An 18,413-nucleotide genomic window follows, 5' to 3' on the forward strand; every position below is an offset into this window, starting at 1 on the left:
AAAGTAAAAAGGTGGAAATTTGCACTCCCTCTCCACATCTCACTTATGTGAGAGACATAGGAGGAGCTTTCAAATGAGGCCAGTAAACATCCACTAACTAAATGTGGCCTACAAATTAGGTTTGGTTTTGAGATGCATTTTCTTCTGTTTCATTCATGTTTCTGCCTTTTAGATATCCATTAAATACAATTTCTTTTTAATACTGAGAGTCCTGCTTGTGGAGAAGCATTTTCATCTTTGACTTCCAGGAGTGCTGACACTAATTGCAGGAAGAACCACTTAACAAAAGAAAGTGCAAAATCATGGATGTTAGATCATGTTATACCCTTGAAAAGGTTATTGCCTCTGCTTTAACAGCTGTTTCATGCACTCACAAAGATTGTTAATGATGAGCTTTTAGTTAATTTCATGTTGTTATCAGAATCACAGCACAAGTCATATTGTGATGGTTTCAGGTTTGTGCTACTTCATATGAAAGTCACCAGCAGCTGATCCAGAATGGGTCAGGGACCCCTCTGGAGGGTGAGAGCTGATCCAGAATGGGTCAGAGACCCCTCTGGAGGGTGAGAGCTGATCCAGAATGGGTCAGGGACCCCTCTGGAGGGTGAGAGCTGATCCAGAATGGGTCAGGGACCCCTCTGGAGGGTGAGAGCTGATCCAGAATGGGTCAGGGACCCCTCTGGAGGGTGAGAGCTGACCCAGAATGGGTCAGAGACCCCTCTGGAGGGTGAGAGCTGATCCAGAATGGGTCAGAGACCCCTCTGGAGGGTGAGAACTGTTTTTCCATGGGCTCTTGGGAGCTCCCACCACCCCACCTGTCTGGGTGCCAGGGTTCTGCTTGTGGCCTCTCTCTGGCTGTGATGCTGAACTCACTTTGTCCTTGCCTTTGGTTCCAAATCTCTGAAATGAGTTTCATATTTGTGTATTTTAACAATATTCCACACAGATTTCTTTTCTGCTAGTAAAACCCCATATTTCCATAGGTGGAGGTTGTTAGCGAGTAACAGCTTGGGCTCTTTGAGGAGTTTATGGTTTTTACTTGCATCTTTATCCCACTAAGGAAGGTTAAAATATGACAAAGCCTCTTCATATTTCTGGGAAAAATCCTTCAGGAAAAGAGCCCTTACTTTTTGCCATGTAACCCAGGACCCTGAGAAGCCTTGCCCCACCCCATATCTTGCTTTTGACTTTCTAAGATAAGAAAACCTTTTTCCCTGGAGAGACCTGGACACAAAACTTTGTTAATTCAAAGCCAGGAAGAGTCAGTTGGGAAGGATGTGTTGGTAACAAATGCTACTGTGGGGAAATAGCCCTTTGTGTTAACTGGATGAGAGTTGGGAAGATTAACTGAAAATACAACATCCAACAGCCTCTGATACCTCAAATGAAGGGGCAGCTAAATCCCTTCTTTCAAGAAAAAAGCTCAGGTGTGCTTGTTAAGTGTGGATCTTAAGGCACTGACATGCAAGTGTGCATGGACCAGTGGAGGCATTTGGCCCCTGGTAAGAGAATGGAGTCCAAATCACTGGACTTTAGAAAATCATTTTGATGCTTTTATTTTTGCTCAGGGCCCAGACTGAATTGCAGGGAAGAGCGAATGGTTTGGAATCAGGTTCTTGTGGTTCTTGTGTCTGCTGCTGTGCCCCAGGCCTGCCTGGCTTGCTCAGTGTGTGCCCTGCATGGGCAGCTGGGCAGGAGCAAAGCAGCACTCAGCAAAATGCTGGAAGCAGCTTTGAGACCTCTGTCTCTGCAGGTTGGTTTGTTCTATCAGCACATTGGTGGCAGGAGGAAAGGAGAAAGCAGGAAACAAAGCTCCAGAGCAGCAGTGCAGGCATTAACTGCCCTTCTCTGTGCTGAAACAGGTTACTTGATTTTCTTCAGCTAAAAGGTTGATTTCAAAGTTTATTTTCCTTCTGTAGGAAAGATATAACTGGTTATCACAAAATAAACCGAAATACATTAAGAATTTATTCTTATTTTTAGAATGGAGAAGTTTGCTTGTTTAATGATGATGTTTAAAAAAAAAAAAATTCTTGTCCTTTACAACTCTGTGGGGCCAAAGGAAATTTTGTCAAGTGCTACTCATTGTTTTAAGAAAGTCTTGAAAGCCTTGGGAAAGCATCACTTCAGGCTCTATCTGCAGTACTTCAGTGACACTAAGCAGTTTTTCTCACCAAGATTAACAGAGCAGAAGTGGCTTTTATTCTGATGACAGTTTGCATATTTAGTTTCTGCATTTTTCAATACTGGCTAAATCTCGTAAATAAATGTGTGATGCGCTGCAAAAAAAGTTCAAGGCTAACATGTTTTGGAAGAAATAACAACTTGGAGGGTTTTTTTGTTTGTTTTCTTGGTTTTTTTCAGGAATCATAGAATTTTCTTTATGAATGTGTTTAAATGTCAGTTGTTGACAAGCTCCAATACATGCTGGATGTTATTTATCTAAAAATCAGAATAACAAAATGCAGCAGTTGGCCTAAACCATTTTCATTATTTCCAGCTGGCATAAATATTCTGTGATCTTCATCTAAGATTCTTGCCTTGTTGATTTTATAGGTATTTATTACACAGTTGCAGACAATTCACAAAATTGGCAATACTGTGTTTTAGGCTGTGATTCTGCACTATCAAACTTGTTGTTTGAGATGTGAAAAGTCATGCTGAGTGATTTATCTAAACTGCTTTCCTGCATGCAGCTGGGCTGGAAATCTTGAGGACTGGGCCTTAAAGAACCTTCAGGGTTTCCCTCTTTCTGACCAGGTCAGAAATATTTCTAAAAATGTTGTGGTTTGCGATTAATGAAGGCTTAGGACAATTTGTTGCAAGCATAGTTGAGTACCTTGAGTACCTCCAAGTAATTTATTTCCATTGTAAGTATCCTTGCTTTTCCTGGCTCTTTACAACTATTTTTACCATAGTGAAAAGTGTGCCTTTGTGATGGGAGGGAGGAGCAGCAGAACAGAGCTGTGTTCTGGGTCTTGTGAAGAAGTCAAACCACAGATTTCCATTCATCTCTCATCATCATCCATAGGTAGGGGATCATTATTAGTTTGGGCAAGGGTTGAGAGCCAGGTGACCTCTCATGTTAGTGCAACATTAATTACAGAGTCAAGTATTTTAAAGGTTTTGTACTCTTTCTGTGCAGTTGAATTATTGATTTAAGGAGGTTAAAAAAATAAAAGGCAAGCAGTGCTGAGTTAATCTGCACCTTCCTTGTTGCAGGAGGTTTGATAAACCTGTGTCACTGCCATTGCAGTTGAGCTGCATGCAGAGGGCTCTGGGGACGCAGCAGCTCCTCTCTCTGACACTTGAGGGTGTCACAGTGTTGGAACAGCAGTGCAGTTTGTCACTGCACTAGGATGTGCCTGCTAATGCTGCAGGAGGACTGGAAGCGTCCCAAATGGAAAGTTCTTAGGGTTTCTGATGATAAAATAGCTTTGCTTTGGTTCGGCTTGGTGGCTGTTTTGTTTTGTAGACTGGCACGCTTGCTGGGAGGAATAATAGTGGAGCACTTGTGTTTGTTTAAACCTTGCCAAAAGCCCCAGTGCCATCAAGGACACTGCACTGTTCACTCACAATACCAAGGGAAGGGAAAGCTTCAGGGAGGGGTCTCACAGGGGTTATTACATGTTAGAAATACACCAGTGAATAACAGAGAGCTGTGGGTGCAGTCCCTCTATAAACAGTGGTTGTTACTTATGCAAATGGTTGTGTTCCTTTCCTTACCCTCTAGAACAAACCTCTCAAATGCATATGGTGACATGTTACTCAGTGTTGAAAGAGATTTAATGCACCAGTAACTTTAGGGTGTACTTAAAGTAGCTTTAGAAATCAGGAGGTTTGTATAGTTATGTGTTCTGTACATACAATACCCAGCCTCACTCTGTGTTCCTAAAGTCTGAGACCTTGGTCTCCAGCTATTTGGAAAGTGATTCTGTGATCTGAACTTATTAATTTATCACCTTTGCCTCCATAAACTGACTGAGAGCTGTGACATGTGTTGGACTGTGCTGACTTAATTCTGTTCCTTGAGCCTTCCTCCCTTCTCATGAGTCACTGCCAGTCCCTGGGCATGCTGATGCTGACTCTGAGTTCATCCTGGACCCTCTCTGACCTCCCTGCTTGGACAAAGTGTGACTTGAGCCTTTTGTTTTATTCTCTGTATGGTCTGGAACGCGGCTCTGCTCCCAGAAAGGAATATTTTACAGAAAGGATCTATTCCATGAGCCATTCTACTTCACAGCACCCATGGACCCTTCTCCTCTCTCTCATGGGGCACAGAAGGGCTTCACCTACATCAGATCCTTACCAAACCTCAAGGAAAATATACTCAGGTTAAGCTAACTGGGAGAGATGCTGGCTATTATATTTGAAATTGCCCACTTTGAGTGAGGTAGAAATGCTGAAAGGGCGATTCAGCCAGGAGAAACGCATGATAGGAATTATTTTATATATTTTATATTAATTTTATATAAAAAATATAAAATAATTATATAAAATATAAAAGTAATATATATTTTATATAAAATATATTAAAAATATATATTTAAATAGTCTTTTATATCTTTTATATCTAATGTATGTATACATTAGATAGATAAACCCAACACCATTCTTTTCTATTTCTGTGGGGTAAAAAGAAGGGTTAAATTTGTACTTGCATAAAAAATAGCCATTGGACAACAGCCTTACTGGATAGAGGAGCTGTTCACCATTCTGTCAAGCATCTGAGATAACAGAAGGCTGATAAAGCTGAATGATCAAAGATTTACTAGAAATCTAGGGGGAAAAAAAATCCCCTCTTGCCTGATTTACAACTGGAGTGATACTGGCAGTATTCTGATCAGTGTTAACACTCTTTAGGGAAAGGGATGTGTTTGGGCTGCATTTGTTCCTGTGAATAGGCAGAAAAGGAAAGCTGGTGTCCATTATTTCAGTTTGCAGTCCCAAGTTTAGTAATAAATTGGAAAAGTGAGAGAATATATTTTTTTAACAATTTAGCCTCTGCTAGAACTGATGAATTCATTCAGTAGAACTAATTCTGTTCAGTGTGGAAGCTCAGGGCCCTGCAAAGAATTAAGGAATAAGCAAGCTGAATGTTTCTCCTTGAATGAAAATAGGGTAAGATAGTCTGACTAATCTAGGCTGTACATTGAACTCGATGAGAAAGTGAACATGACCCCAAAAATTCCGGGGAGAATCACAGGGCAGTTTGGCTTCTGCTCTGTTCTCTGAAGGCCCACCTGGCTGTGAACCAACCTCAGAGCCAGGAAAAGCTGCAGAGGAGACTGCTCCTAAATGATGCTCTGAATTCGTTTTTAGGAAGTTGTGCTGTGGGTGTTGGAGTCATTGTGGGGTTTTTATTTCATTTGCAATGACATGTGAGAGGGTTTCCAGCCAGCTGCAGCAGCAGGAATGTGCCTCCTTGCTGCCCTGGAGTTAGGGGTGATTTTTATCCTTTTCCCTGTGCTTGTTGTAACCTCAAAAATCTTACAAGTAGCTGGTGGGGCAGTGCATATTTTGGCATATCTACAATTGTCCAAACCAACAAGAGCAATCTTTGTGACAAAGCCCCAGAGAGCACAGCACAGTGCCCTCTCCTTTTGGCAGCCTCAAGAGTGGCAACACGGAAGACAAATAGAGGTTTTCATATTTTATCTTAGTAATTACATGCTTCAGAGGCCACAGGACCATATTTTACATGGCTTTAAGTACACTGTGGAAATAAGGAAGAGGAATGTGGTGTTGGAAGAATTCCTAAATTGAAAAAGCTTTAGCCCACCTTTTAGCCCATGTATCTGTAATCTTACATTACTGTGCTACAAGGAGAAAGAGCTTGTCCAAAGTGATGTTTTTCAGCTTCTCACAGAATTGTTCCTGCAGTTCTGAGATAGTCCTTCTGTTTACATACCAAAATCAAGTTTGTCTATTGTGGCAAAAGTAGTAAAATATGAAACTAAACTAATAATGTGTGTAATGGTAACCCACGTATGTTCAGCTGCCACTGTGAATGAATGTTTCCTCATTCTCCAGTCCATCAAATATTTGGAGCAACAGATGTTTTCTGTTCTTGACAATTTCTTACAAGTAAGAGCTTTGGCCACTTTATTTAAGGAAGATGTGAGATGATGTGTGCAGGCTTATGCATGCAAGAGAATTGTTTAGTGGGCAAAGAGATTTCAAAATTGTGTTACTCAAATTATTGCAACAATATCTTACTGCAGACAAGGATGCTTAGCTTACAAGGTCTTCTGTGGCTTTGCTTAGCTGATTTCAGATGTATTGTTTAAAGAGCAGTCATGCAGAAGGAATTTTAACTGTGCAGGTTTCTGAACAGACTGAATTCGGTTGCTTTTATGTGCATTGCAGATTTGACACTCTTTGTTACCAGAGTGCATTTACTGCCTTATGAAAGAAACAATTAACTCGTTTTAGCCAGGAAGGGAGATAAGTAGCTGGCAATTTGTATATTGAAAAGTGCAATCTGTACCTGAGAAAAACATGTAAGAATATGATAGTATATCTTGTGCTGGGATTAATCTCTTTTAACTCAGGCTCTCAGAATTAAAACCTGGAAGGCATAAGATACTGTTAGAATGAGATGTGATTATAATCTCTAATACTGAGCTGACTGATTAGTAACAGCTTGAGGTACTCTTTTTGCCCTAAAAGCTGGATATAAGAGCTTCTTTTGTAATGAAACCTGAAACTAGAAGATGCTTGTGTGTTTTGTGCTTCATTAACCCCTATAGCCTGTGGTAATTGTGGAAAATATCTCAAAATAGGTTTCTAGTTTGGGTGAATTTCATTAAAGCTTACTCTTTGTGGTTTACTAATGGGGATATTTAGTTTTCTCTAATGATCAGCATCAGGGTTGTGTAGATTCATGACCTGGGATTTCCTCTAGAGCTGCTTCTAGTAAGTCATTTACATAGTAAGGATAGTCACAATTTTATTCTGCTGTCAGTCATTTCCAGCAAGTAGCACAGTTTTTAATGTGGGACTTGTTACCTTCTTGACAACTGTATTGTCCTTTAAGGAAGGTCTGAAACCTTTTAAGCCCCTTGTAAGTGAATTTGCTTGGGAGGTGAGGGTTGTGATGCTGTGCTGTTCTGTGGAAGATAAAGCAGCACAGGACATTCATGTAGATAAGCACTTCACTCTGACAGCCCTGATGTGGCAAGGAATTAGCATCTCCCTGCAAGCTTGTTTGTATTTACTGGAATACTAGAAGCAGCTGCCAAATGTTGGTAGTACTAAAAACACAAGATTTGCCAAATTACAGTCTGACTGGAGTTTGGCTGCTTCCCACATTTCTCTGTCCTCCCTCACAACTACAATTACAGCTTCCCCCTCTTTTGTTGGCATTCTCCTCACTCCTGTTCACCTCTTCTCACTTCATTAGTGGGCTGCTGTATTTTTTTTGTTACTGAGCTGCTGGCCTATGACTACATTCCCTTTGCTTTAACTTCCTCCTAACCATTGCCATGGATACAAACTTAGTTGAATTAAATACTGACAACATGTTCACAAAGAATAATGACCCAGTGAAGTACGAGACAAAGCATATCAGAAGTCAAAGTGATTGTCCTAATAGGTTTTATTGAATACTAGCCAGGGTATTGGAAGTTTCTTGCCTTTCTAGTACATCTGCAGGGTTGTGGTGCCATAACCAAGTTTATCTTACAAACTGCTGTGCTCAGCACCTTCATTTGACCTTGTCAAACGATGTTTTGTTCTTAGTTTAGTGTCAAATACAAACCTAAATTACACATGTGAAGAGTGCTTAGCATTTTCAAAAAGCCACCTTTGTCATTCCTTAGAGGTATTAATTCATATATCTGATAAGAAAGTCGTGTTGGGATGAAAAAAGATGCTGAGCATCCAGGCCCCATAATTAAACGTTATTTTGTTGGAAAATGATGCTAAAACCAATTCGGTAAAAACAAAGCCATGTTTCTGACCTGTCTGGTGCATTGAGTGCAGTGTTTAGGCTTGGTTAGCTCAGGGTGGCACGGGGTGAGCAGCTCTGGTGACCAGCAGTGCCTTTGTGCAGCTGTGTTTTCTGGAAGGGTGCACTGTCCCAGACACCTCCTGAGAGCTGAGCCAGCTCGCTGGGTGGAGGGAACACATTCAGCTTCTCACCTTGTGAGCGCTCTTAACCCTCCATTCATAGTGAGATGCTGGCAGGATTGTGGGTGATTTGCTGCAAATCAGTGTAAACTACAGCTGCACAAACTGCTGCCTCAGCCAAAACTGTGTGCTGGTTCTTCATTTCTCACCTTTGCTGTTGGAGGAAACCTGCAACAGTCCTGTCTGCCCTTGGAAAACTTCTTCTGTCTCCCATGAAACTCGGCAGAGTTGCTTTTGGTTTCCCACAAAAAGGCTGCCAGCCCTCTGCTCAGGTGCACTTTGCTTGCAGGGCTTGGATCTCACATTCTCTGTCCTCCCAGTCTGTGAGGTTCAGTGAGCCTTAGAGGGGCACAAGCTGTGGTTAAATAACAAATCTGCCAGACTCAAATAGAGGGTGAATGAAGATCTTACCCATTTAGTGATGAAACCTGTCTAAACGCCCAGAACTGCCAATGCAGCCTTGTTCATCCTTGGCTATATAGCTTGTAATTGAGTCACAGGTTCTGCATTCAGGAGTGATCACAGAAGATTAGAAAGAGCTGGTTGTGCTGATATTCAGAATATGATATGTTCTGATACTCAGAACTGAGCTGTCCCCTCTCCCTGGCACTGCAGTTGCTCCCCATGCTGTGTCCTGCTCCATCACCCTGGCTGAACCACAGGATTGTGTGTTTGGAACCTGACACAGCTCCCTGATGGCATTTACTCTTTTAAGGCTTTCTAGCATCAAACCCCTGACAACAGAGGATGAGAGATAAAAATGGAGTGCAGAGACAATTTGAGGAAAAGAATATTAGCTGTTCATACCAGCTTTAGCTATTCACCAAAAATGCTGTTTCAAGACTAACTTAGATCTGTTTCCACCTTCACTGTGGTAAGTTAGGGTATAACATCTAATTTCAATTAACTTTTCCCTTTCTTCTCTCTCTGTTAAATTAACTTTCATGCAAAGAGTTTTTCATGGTACAGGCGAATGAGGAACTTTTTGTGGGGACCTCTTAGGCAGCCTGTCAAATTCTCCAAGGATGTGGCTATAAAATGTTATAAAATATGACTATTATTTAGAAACTGTAACAAGTTGGGAAGTACCTGAATTAAAGTTTTGAGTTCTTGAGAATGAATCCAAGGTTCCCTGTTTCCTAAGATGAATCTCTAAGACATGCCGTGTTGTTTCGCATCCAAAAATCTCCTTATGTACCAATAAAGGCTGAAAATGACTCTCATGAAAATTATCTGAAAATGAAGGAGGAGACAGGAGCAGACTCTGAGAGTTTGTAGGTAGTCAGGGAGAGGGATGTGCCCTGTCATTACTCACCCCAAGCACTCTCAGTGCTGTGTTCCTGTGGTGCTTTGGGTGGGTAACACTGAGCCCTGCAGAGCTGCCCACCACTGAAGCAGGAACTGCTTTAGGGAAATTGAACTTGTACATTTTTGGAGTGCTATTTATTCTCACACAGATATTCCCTCAATGTTCTGTAGTGGTTTTTACTGCTGTGATAATCTCTTCAAGGGAGAAAACTGCTTTCAAGTTATGTGATTGACATAAAGAGCATTTGACCTTGCTCATTCTGAGTGATGTGTGAGAGTTGGGTGCTGCACTGAGTCCCTGCTCCCCCTGAGCCACTCAGAAGCCTGGTTAAGAATACACATTAATCCTGCAGCCTCTGTGGGACTGATCAGTTGATTGCCTGGCTATGTAAACATTTGCATTTTGAGAATATTGAGTGCTCTTTATCAGTAACAAATCACATATTGACATCAACTAGAGATGTATCAGTGTTGTCATCCAAGCAGACCACCCACTGCTTTGGCTTTTATGATTTCTTTGTCAGATATTTGCATAGTAGAAGACATTATAATGAGAAGCTACTTTGAAGGGAAGGAATTTCCCTATTTGTGCAAGTCTCTGGAGCCTTAGTATACCCTTTATTAGATGTGGAGTTTAAAACATCTGTGTTTAAACTGATCAACTGGCATTACTCCTGGGGGAATAAAGCTATTTTCTTATTCCTGATTTTAACCTTTCATGAGCCAGTTGAACATACTGCTTGGAAATGGAACATGTGTGCCTTTCTCAACCCTTCTGTTCCAGACAGCCCAATTAAAGTGAAATGTGAGGGGTGATTGCTCCAGATGATGTGCTGATCCAATATTAAACAGCTAAAAATATTGAGTAGCTTCATTATAGCAGGGTCCCATATGCTTCTTGCAGCTAATAAGGGATGGTTTAAATAACAAAATTCAGGAAATAATGAACTTGGTAAATGTTCTGAGGCACCCAGTGTGAGGTTTCTGGTGTCCCAGTAAGGCTGTTGTGTGAGACCTGGCCTGGCAGATCCTCACAGCCCCCCATGCAAACCTCAGCAGAGACAAATGCACTGACTTCCAAACCGCAGCAACAGAGAGAAGCTTTGCCTTCCCCAAACAAAGGAACTATGTGTGTAAGTTCTTTCTTCTTTGACCTCAGGAGGATATGGAGGAGTCACTTGGAGTTCTCCTGTTGCCCCAGGACTTGTCTGTGGGTTTGCCCTGAGCTGTGCTGGCTCAGGAGGAGCTGCTTCCCTGCTGGCCTGTGGCTGCTGCTGCCATTCTGCACTGGGAGCACGACTCAATAGCAGCAATGAGGGTCTTGTGTCAAGAGTCTTGGGTTACTGAGAAGCAATGAGAAGCAAAATCTCCATCAATTTAAGGGTCTCTTCCAATGGCATTTATGTTGTAAGGGGAGACAAGGCTCTCTTACCTTGGAGCTGAGAGCCAGCACAGAAAGGTTTCCTGCTGTGTGAAGGACTAATCAGTACAGTCCAGTCTGTGTGATAAATCTCTCTTCTCTGAACACTCCAGACTTACTTTTTCCATGGATGGTTGTCTCCTTTTAACACTGGATTTATTTGTTTGCAGTTGCAGGCTGCTGGAATTACAAAGCAAACAGAGGCTCAGGTTGTGACGTGTCTGGCATTTTCCATCTGTGGGACTGACCCCTTCCTTGGCTACTCATGTCATTGTTCCACCCACTTCCAATTCACAGATGACAAATGGATAAATACAGGTCTTAAAAGGGAGCAGAAAATGCTGATTTTTGGTGTTTTCCCCACGGTCCCCAGTATCCAGGTCGTGGAATAATGTTGAAATCTTGGAGTTAAATTTTGTCCCATGGGTACAGAAGAAGGGAGTTGGAATGGGGTGTAACAGAGCCATGAAAAGATGTAAGCAACCTTTATTTCAACTAAAGTTATTCCTGACTTTGGGCCAAAAATTTCAAGTGTTTATTGCAAATATTGGATGTGGCCTTTAGAACAGTGTACTACTAATTATTTATCTTCCCTTTAAAACAAAGATCATTTTACTTACAGTCTAAACTTCATCCTCAAAAACGCTGAGCTCCCATTGGTGGCAGCAGCTCTGCTCAGCTGGATGTGACCCACTTGAAATGAGTACTTGTAGCTGAGTACCAGCCTGAATGGAGTCTCACAGTGCATCTCTCCAGATGTGTTTGCCAGAATGTGTTTGTGAAACTACAGCCTAGGGCAGGAGAGGATGCAGCTGCACCTCGAGCTGGAGAGACTCCTGTGAGCAACTCATGCAAAAGTTTTCTGTATTAACAACTCTCCTAAAATGCACCCCAAGCAGGGTCTAGCAGCAATTTCAGGTAATGCTTTTAGAGATGCTCAGCTGTGGAACAGCTGCAGTTCCTAAGGTGTTTGCTGATTACTTATTGATGCTTTGTCCTGATGTATATAAACAGCTCCACTGCTCTTTGAAGCACGAAAAAGAAAAGAAACACAAGGCTCTCCAATTTGGCTCTATCAGGCAGCAGGTTTTAAGGATGAATAGGCACCAAAAAGAGGCATTTACAAGGACTTTAGGAGTGTTAAGTAGACTTACCAGCTTTATTAATTGTAAAGATGAAAGGGCAGTTAAAAATGGGCCAGCTGATTCAGTCAGTGGAGTTAGAGATATGGGGAATTGGCAGTGGGAAGGAACACTCCACTTTTTCTTTCCAGATGCCTTTTAATAGCTCCTCAGAGATGTGGCAGCATCCCAAGCCTTGCTTGAGCCACAAGAGCTCTTTGTATAAAGTTACACTTTTCATGGTTTTCAGTTTTATGTGGTCTCTAGAAAAGCCAGAGCTTATTGCTCCTGCATGTTCCACACCTGGGTTTTCAGGGAGATTGTGTGCTGTGTCCTGGGATAGCCCATGGCTTTTCCCCTTTGTATGTTAAAACCTCTGTCTCAAAAGAAATGCACGGCCCAAAGGTGAATGTGAATGAGATGTGAAGGGAACATCTTAGGAATGCTCTTTGTCCCTTGGCCAGGTTCATTTCCAGCTGCTCTTGTTTCCAAAATTTTATGTGAAGTTTGAGTTTATCTTGTTGCCTGTATTCCAGCCATGGCATTCCTGCCTGGGAAGGAAGGGCAATTGCTTCACTTGCATCATTGTGTTCATTTCCATGAACAGTTTTAATCTGTGGTCCCTGTCTGCTCTTCTTAAAAGTACAATATGAAAGTACAGTATTTAATTTCCCTGTTCTCAAAATCCCTGCAAGTCTGGAAGACACAGAATTGTGTCAGAGGTTTTTTTTTTTTTTTTTCACTCAGACTTTTCTATTATCTGAGTAATTTATGGGTGAGACAAACTTCCTGGGAGCTGTGTCTGCTACCACAGTAACCATACCCCAGGAAATAAGAGCAGCTCTCAGTTATTCTGCATATTCTTTTATGTTTCTAATGATGGAGTCTGAGTGAGCCTTACAGCTCACATTCTCACAACTCACAGCTTTGGCCTGCTGTGCAGTGGAAGCTGGAGCTGTAACCTTGATGTGGGAGAGCTCTCACCCTGCATCTTGCACTCTGGCCTCTTATCAGTTGATTCAATCTGCAACCTGTTATTTTTGATAGATGGAATTGTTGAGAGTGAAGGCTGACCTTGGGATGTGTCCACCAGCACCAAAGATGCCATTTTTTGTAATGTTTGTTCCTTAGCTACAATTATCAAATTTGTGCAGCTGCCTCTCTGCTCTTCACTGAAGTCTGATGTGCCTGTGCTGCAGATGACAGTGCAATTTTCTGGAAAATTGATATAACAAGTAACCTCTCTGACCTAGAGTGCTCTAGGATTCTTTTTTATTATCCAAGACTAGTATAGAAACAATTTGATACGAAGGTGATGATTTCCATAACTTTCATATTCCAAAGAAAGGGAATCTGTCCTCTTCAAGAGGAGAGAAGCCTGAAGAACAGTTGAAAAAGCAAAAGACAAATACAGGTAGGCTATAAAACAGCATCTTTACTGCCCAGTGATGAGCACAGTGGAAAGGAAATGTTCCTTGCTGCAGAATTGATTAGGGTGCCCTCCTAACAGCAGTGAATTCCCTTACCCAATGGGTCAACAAATGCCCCATTCAAGAAAAAAAAAAAAATCTTAACAGGGAAAATTTAGTGTCTGGATTGTAGCTCATAATATTTTTGACAGTACTCAACAATCAATTCAGCGAGTTGTGTCTCAAGGGGCTTTTCTTTAGTTAATAAACTTAGGTTGTACTCCAGCTTCTAAAGAGCTGAGGGATAATTTATACAGATAAGAAATGGCTTTTTCATTTTTAATGTGTATGGCTTGTGTGTGCCTTTGCTTCAAAATCAGTTATTTCTCACATGGGAAGAAGCTCAAAACCAGCAAGGGCTGCAGCTGGTTTGGTGTCATATTCTGTGGTTGGTGGCTGCATTACCTTCTGTTTGATAGGAATGGGACTAAAAAAAAGCAAACCCATTTTTTTTACTTGAGTTTTCTCTTTAAACATGTGTAAGAACACTTTGCTTTAGTGTCCATCCAAGAAACAGCAGAGTTTGTGTTGAAAAATGAGAAAATATTGCAATAAAGGCACTTATGTTGAGCTGTGTGGGCTGATACACTACTGCTGTTCCTTTGATTTTTAAAATACTTGCAGTAACTCTTATTTTGTCACTCTAGTAAAGGTAAAAAGGAAGCATTGGGAGTTATTAGGAGTTGTTATTGATTTTTTTTCCACTTGCAATCAGTGAGACTGTAATGGTGAAAGAATGGCTCTTGCTTGTTTTCATATAAGCCATAATACAGAAGGGCAGGGGGAGATATCTCAGGGTTAAGGGATCATAAACTCAGTTATGCTGGCTGGGTGGAAGTGGCTTTCTCTTAAAAACAAACAAAAAAGGGTAACTTCCTAGGAAACTCTTAGTAAATGTCTGGTAAGTCTCCAAGAGGAAGCAATGGAGTAGTTTATTGTTTAAAACATGGCTGAGACAGTTTCCTGTCTAGCCCTCATTTAATGCCTAAGGGTAAAAGCCTGTGTATGCCTTACAGTGATGTTTGATATGTCAGACAGGTACACTGAAAACCAAGGGAAAGGCCTGCTGAAATCCCTGCTCTTCTCCCAAGAGGCAGATGTGGAAGTTTGCCTTCCTGAGATGGTGAAGACATTCTCTCTGCACCTCTGGTCAATTAAATGCTTAAAATGATGTATGGTCCTCATATTTCATGTTTCAGAAAAATCACTTTAGCAGCTTTCTGCTGATGTTCTTGCCAAGTGAGACTGTAGATCTCCTCTTTTTGAGGCACAGAAGATGCTGTGGGAACAGGTGACTGAGGAGGTTCTGTGCCAGAATTTCTGTGTCCTCCTGTGTTACAGAGCAAATGAACTGGTGAGGAGCACGTTCTTCCTTGCTTCTCATTTTGCCTTTTTTGCTCTAACACTCTGTTTTCCAGATTCTGCAGCAGTGGCTGAACAGTTTAAGCACCAGCAATGCAGTGTAGCCCAGTTATGCTGCCAGCAGGAATTATTCCCTCAAAAGCTCTGCTAACTGATCTGTAGGCTGAAAGTTCTTCACTCCCCTCTTAAGACTTGTTCACAGAAACCCAGAGAAGTCCTCAGGATGGCTTTAGAATCACAGGAGGAATCAGATGAATTCTCAATTTATTTTGTGCTAGTCAGGCAGAACTAAAAGACATCTATAATTTATTACTTGAATAGAAAGAAATTATGTTCATCTGAAGGCAACATAATTTCAGGAGCTTTCAGGGAAAACTCTTGTAAGTGAAAACTTTTGGTTTGCAGAGAACAAAACTCTGGCAGAAGCACATGCTCCTCCTTTCAGTATAGCTGGGATTTCTGGTCACAACACCTCTGCATGTGATTTATGGCAGCATGAAGCCTGGGACATTAAGAACAGGTTTTTTTAATGTTGTTTATCTTGGCCAAAGGAGATCCTTGAGTAAGAAGGCAAACACAGGCAATAGCGATGACTGAGCTTTGCTGATTTGTGCCACATCTCCCAGTATAACTTATCCATGTGTGCATTTAGATCCATAGTAATTAATGTTTCATATTTGTTATATTTGCATGCAAAAGCCCCAAAATATCTTGCAGGAGGTATTTGCTTTGCAACACTGTTATGTTTTTATTTAATCAGCAATGCTGCAGTTGACAGTTATAAGAAGAGGAAATAAGTTGCAGGGAAAACCAGTTTTAGGCTCAACATTATTGTTACTAAACTAGTGCAATTTTCTTCCTCCTTTTAACCTGGACTTTGCATTAAATTCTGTATGGTTTTAAAGAGGGGCTGCCTTTCAGAGCCTGTCAGGTAAAGGATTTGAAGGTGAAAGGCAAGCTCTACTTTTTACATTTGTATTTGCTTCACTTTCCATAAGTCTTAAGGTACCATTCAGTACTTGGGCTACTTTTTGTGCTCTCTTTATTCCACTGATACCATAGAACTCCAGCAAGAAAAGAGAAATAATGAAGGGTTTAAAGCTTTGTGTGAAGGAGTATATGGAAAGATGCTTCATTTGTTTAAAGATTACAGTTCAGAGATCTGTATAAAGCTGGGATGTTTGAACTGAATCATTACCTTTTATTGCAAAAAACCCCAATGAAATTACGAAAAATTTTCACATAGAAGAGCCTGAAATTTAGAAATATTTTCCATCTCACTCATATCCCATGCCTTATAATTTTGTCTTGTGTTGTTTGCAGTCTCTGATGAGGGCTTTTTCTATTAAAAACTGTTGCCTGGAAACTTGGAGCCTGATATAAATTTTTTCCCCAACTTCAGTTTGACAGTAAACTGGGGCTTGGAACAGTTTGTATTATGGCTTCATTATAAAATCCTAAAAACGTCATATCTCATTTTCTGTCTTTGCTGAAGAATTTTTTTGCCATTCCTTGGTATGTAACACCATAAGCAGAGTTTGTAACTCTGGATTTTAAGCGAGGCTTCTCTCAGTTCATGAACAACAAGAGTTCAGCTAGCCACAAAATATACTTACACTCTGCTTTTCCCATGCTATTGTTGTGTAAGCAAAATCAGGTTAGTAATTTAGTGTCTAATTTCTAAAAGCCATTAAAAGCTCTGTGGAAACTTGTGGAATTTTCGCTGCTGTGAAACAAAGCTCCTGAAAGCCCCTAATGGTGATTTCCATTAGATAACAACTTCACTTCTTTTGGTAGCTGATGTGGTTAATGACTGGTGTTTCAGAGCGTGAATGGATTTGACTGATCACTGCAAGAACAAGCAGCTTGCCCAAATTAATGCGTTTCAATCAGCTTCTGCTGCAGAGATGGGAGTGCCACGTGCCCTTCATGCTCACTTCTCCTCTTTAATTGTTCTCACAACGCCTTGTGCAGTGGGACAGACATTATAAACAGCGTTTGGGGTGTAATGATCATCTGCAGGCATTATAAACAGCGTTTGGGGTGTACATGATCATCTGCAGGCATTATAAACAGCGTTTGGGGTGTAATGATCATCTGCAGGCATTAGAAACAGCGTTTGGGGTGTACATGATCATCTGCAGGCATTATAAACAGGGTTTGGGGTGTACATGATCATCTGCAGGCATTATAAGATCTTTTGGGGTGTAATGATCATCTGCACTTTAGTATAGGTGGGAATGTTAAGCGCAAGGGTGAACCTGAGCAGAGTGAAGTGGTGCATGGGAATAAGGAGGTGGCATTGGCCAAATTTGCAAGTAACCCTTTGTTTCAGAGTCAGAACAGAGTGCCAGCGATTCTTGTCTCTCTGAAGGGATTGATTGTGATCCCTTGTGCTGTCCTTCGGGGCCTTGGCTGCTCGCAGCCTGCTCTGGGGTCTGCAGGTGGACACTGCTGGGAGTGGGGTTTCGAATGCTTCACCTGGAGATGCAGATGCCCCTTTGCCTACAAGCAGGAGTTCTCTGTTGAGCATGAAAAGAAAACAAACCTCTGTACTTCCCTCATTTTATTTTTCAAGGTACTGATCTTCTCTCCAAAAATATTTCAACTTTAATCTTTTCTCTAAGAAACATCAAGCAATTGGAAGGATTGTACCTGAATGAGGGATAAAACAGGTTTGAAACCAAGCACTGGGATTGGTTATGGGGTTTTTGTGCTCTGTGCTTTTCCCCACTTCCTGGACTTCTGAGCATGCCTTTTTGTTTCCAGTGTAGATATGGAGATTCTGCCCAGGCTGAAACCTGTAAAGGCTGAAGTTTTTGATTATTTTACCAACATTCTGAGATGTTGGTAAAATAATATAGTGTATATAATTAACAGTTTTCTTGAGAGAGCAATGTCTTCTGATATGCCCTGCCCTATTTTCTTCTGGGTTTTTGAAGTGACGTTGGTATTTTTTGTTGGTTCTGTACACTGAAGAATAGGAATCTGGTGGTTTTGGTGGGTTTTTCCCCCTTTATTCCCCCCTAAAACTTTACACAGCATCAATAATTTGGTACATTACAAATCAATTGTTCTTGTATTGTACAAGAAACCTGCAAGGTTAACAAAGCCAGTGGTGTTCGATGGGGCACTTATTTGGAGTTTTGCAAAAGTTGTTGAGTCTGGCATTTTCTCCTACAATAGGAAACTCAGCTCGGTGACTCAGCTCTCACATTAACTGCTTTATTTACCTTTTCAGCCTCTTGTAACTTGAACCATTAACTCAAAGCGGTGCTGCAATTACTGTTCAGGCTTAATCAGATCTCCTGATCTTGAGATTTCTGTTTGTAACTCTGCAGATCTCTCATTTTTAGGCAGTCTGGTAGAAGTTAAGTGCCCCAACATTTTGTGATTTCCCTTATCAGTATCACTCATCTCTGAGGCTTTCCTGCTAACCAGGTTAAATGTCATTCCACCAGGGTTACTCACGATTTCTGTCCTTAATACTGAAATGATTTGTGAAGTCTTGAAATACTTTATTTTACTTTATGCAAATTGTATCTTAGGTCTGTCTCTGTGGTGCTCATGTTCTTTGTATTTTCTGGCTCAGTTTTTAAA

This window comes from Molothrus ater, chromosome 11 (assembly GCF_012460135.2).
Source record: "Molothrus ater isolate BHLD 08-10-18 breed brown headed cowbird chromosome 11, BPBGC_Mater_1.1, whole genome shotgun sequence".
In the NCBI taxonomy this organism is placed as follows: Eukaryota; Metazoa; Chordata; class Aves; order Passeriformes; family Icteridae; genus Molothrus; species Molothrus ater.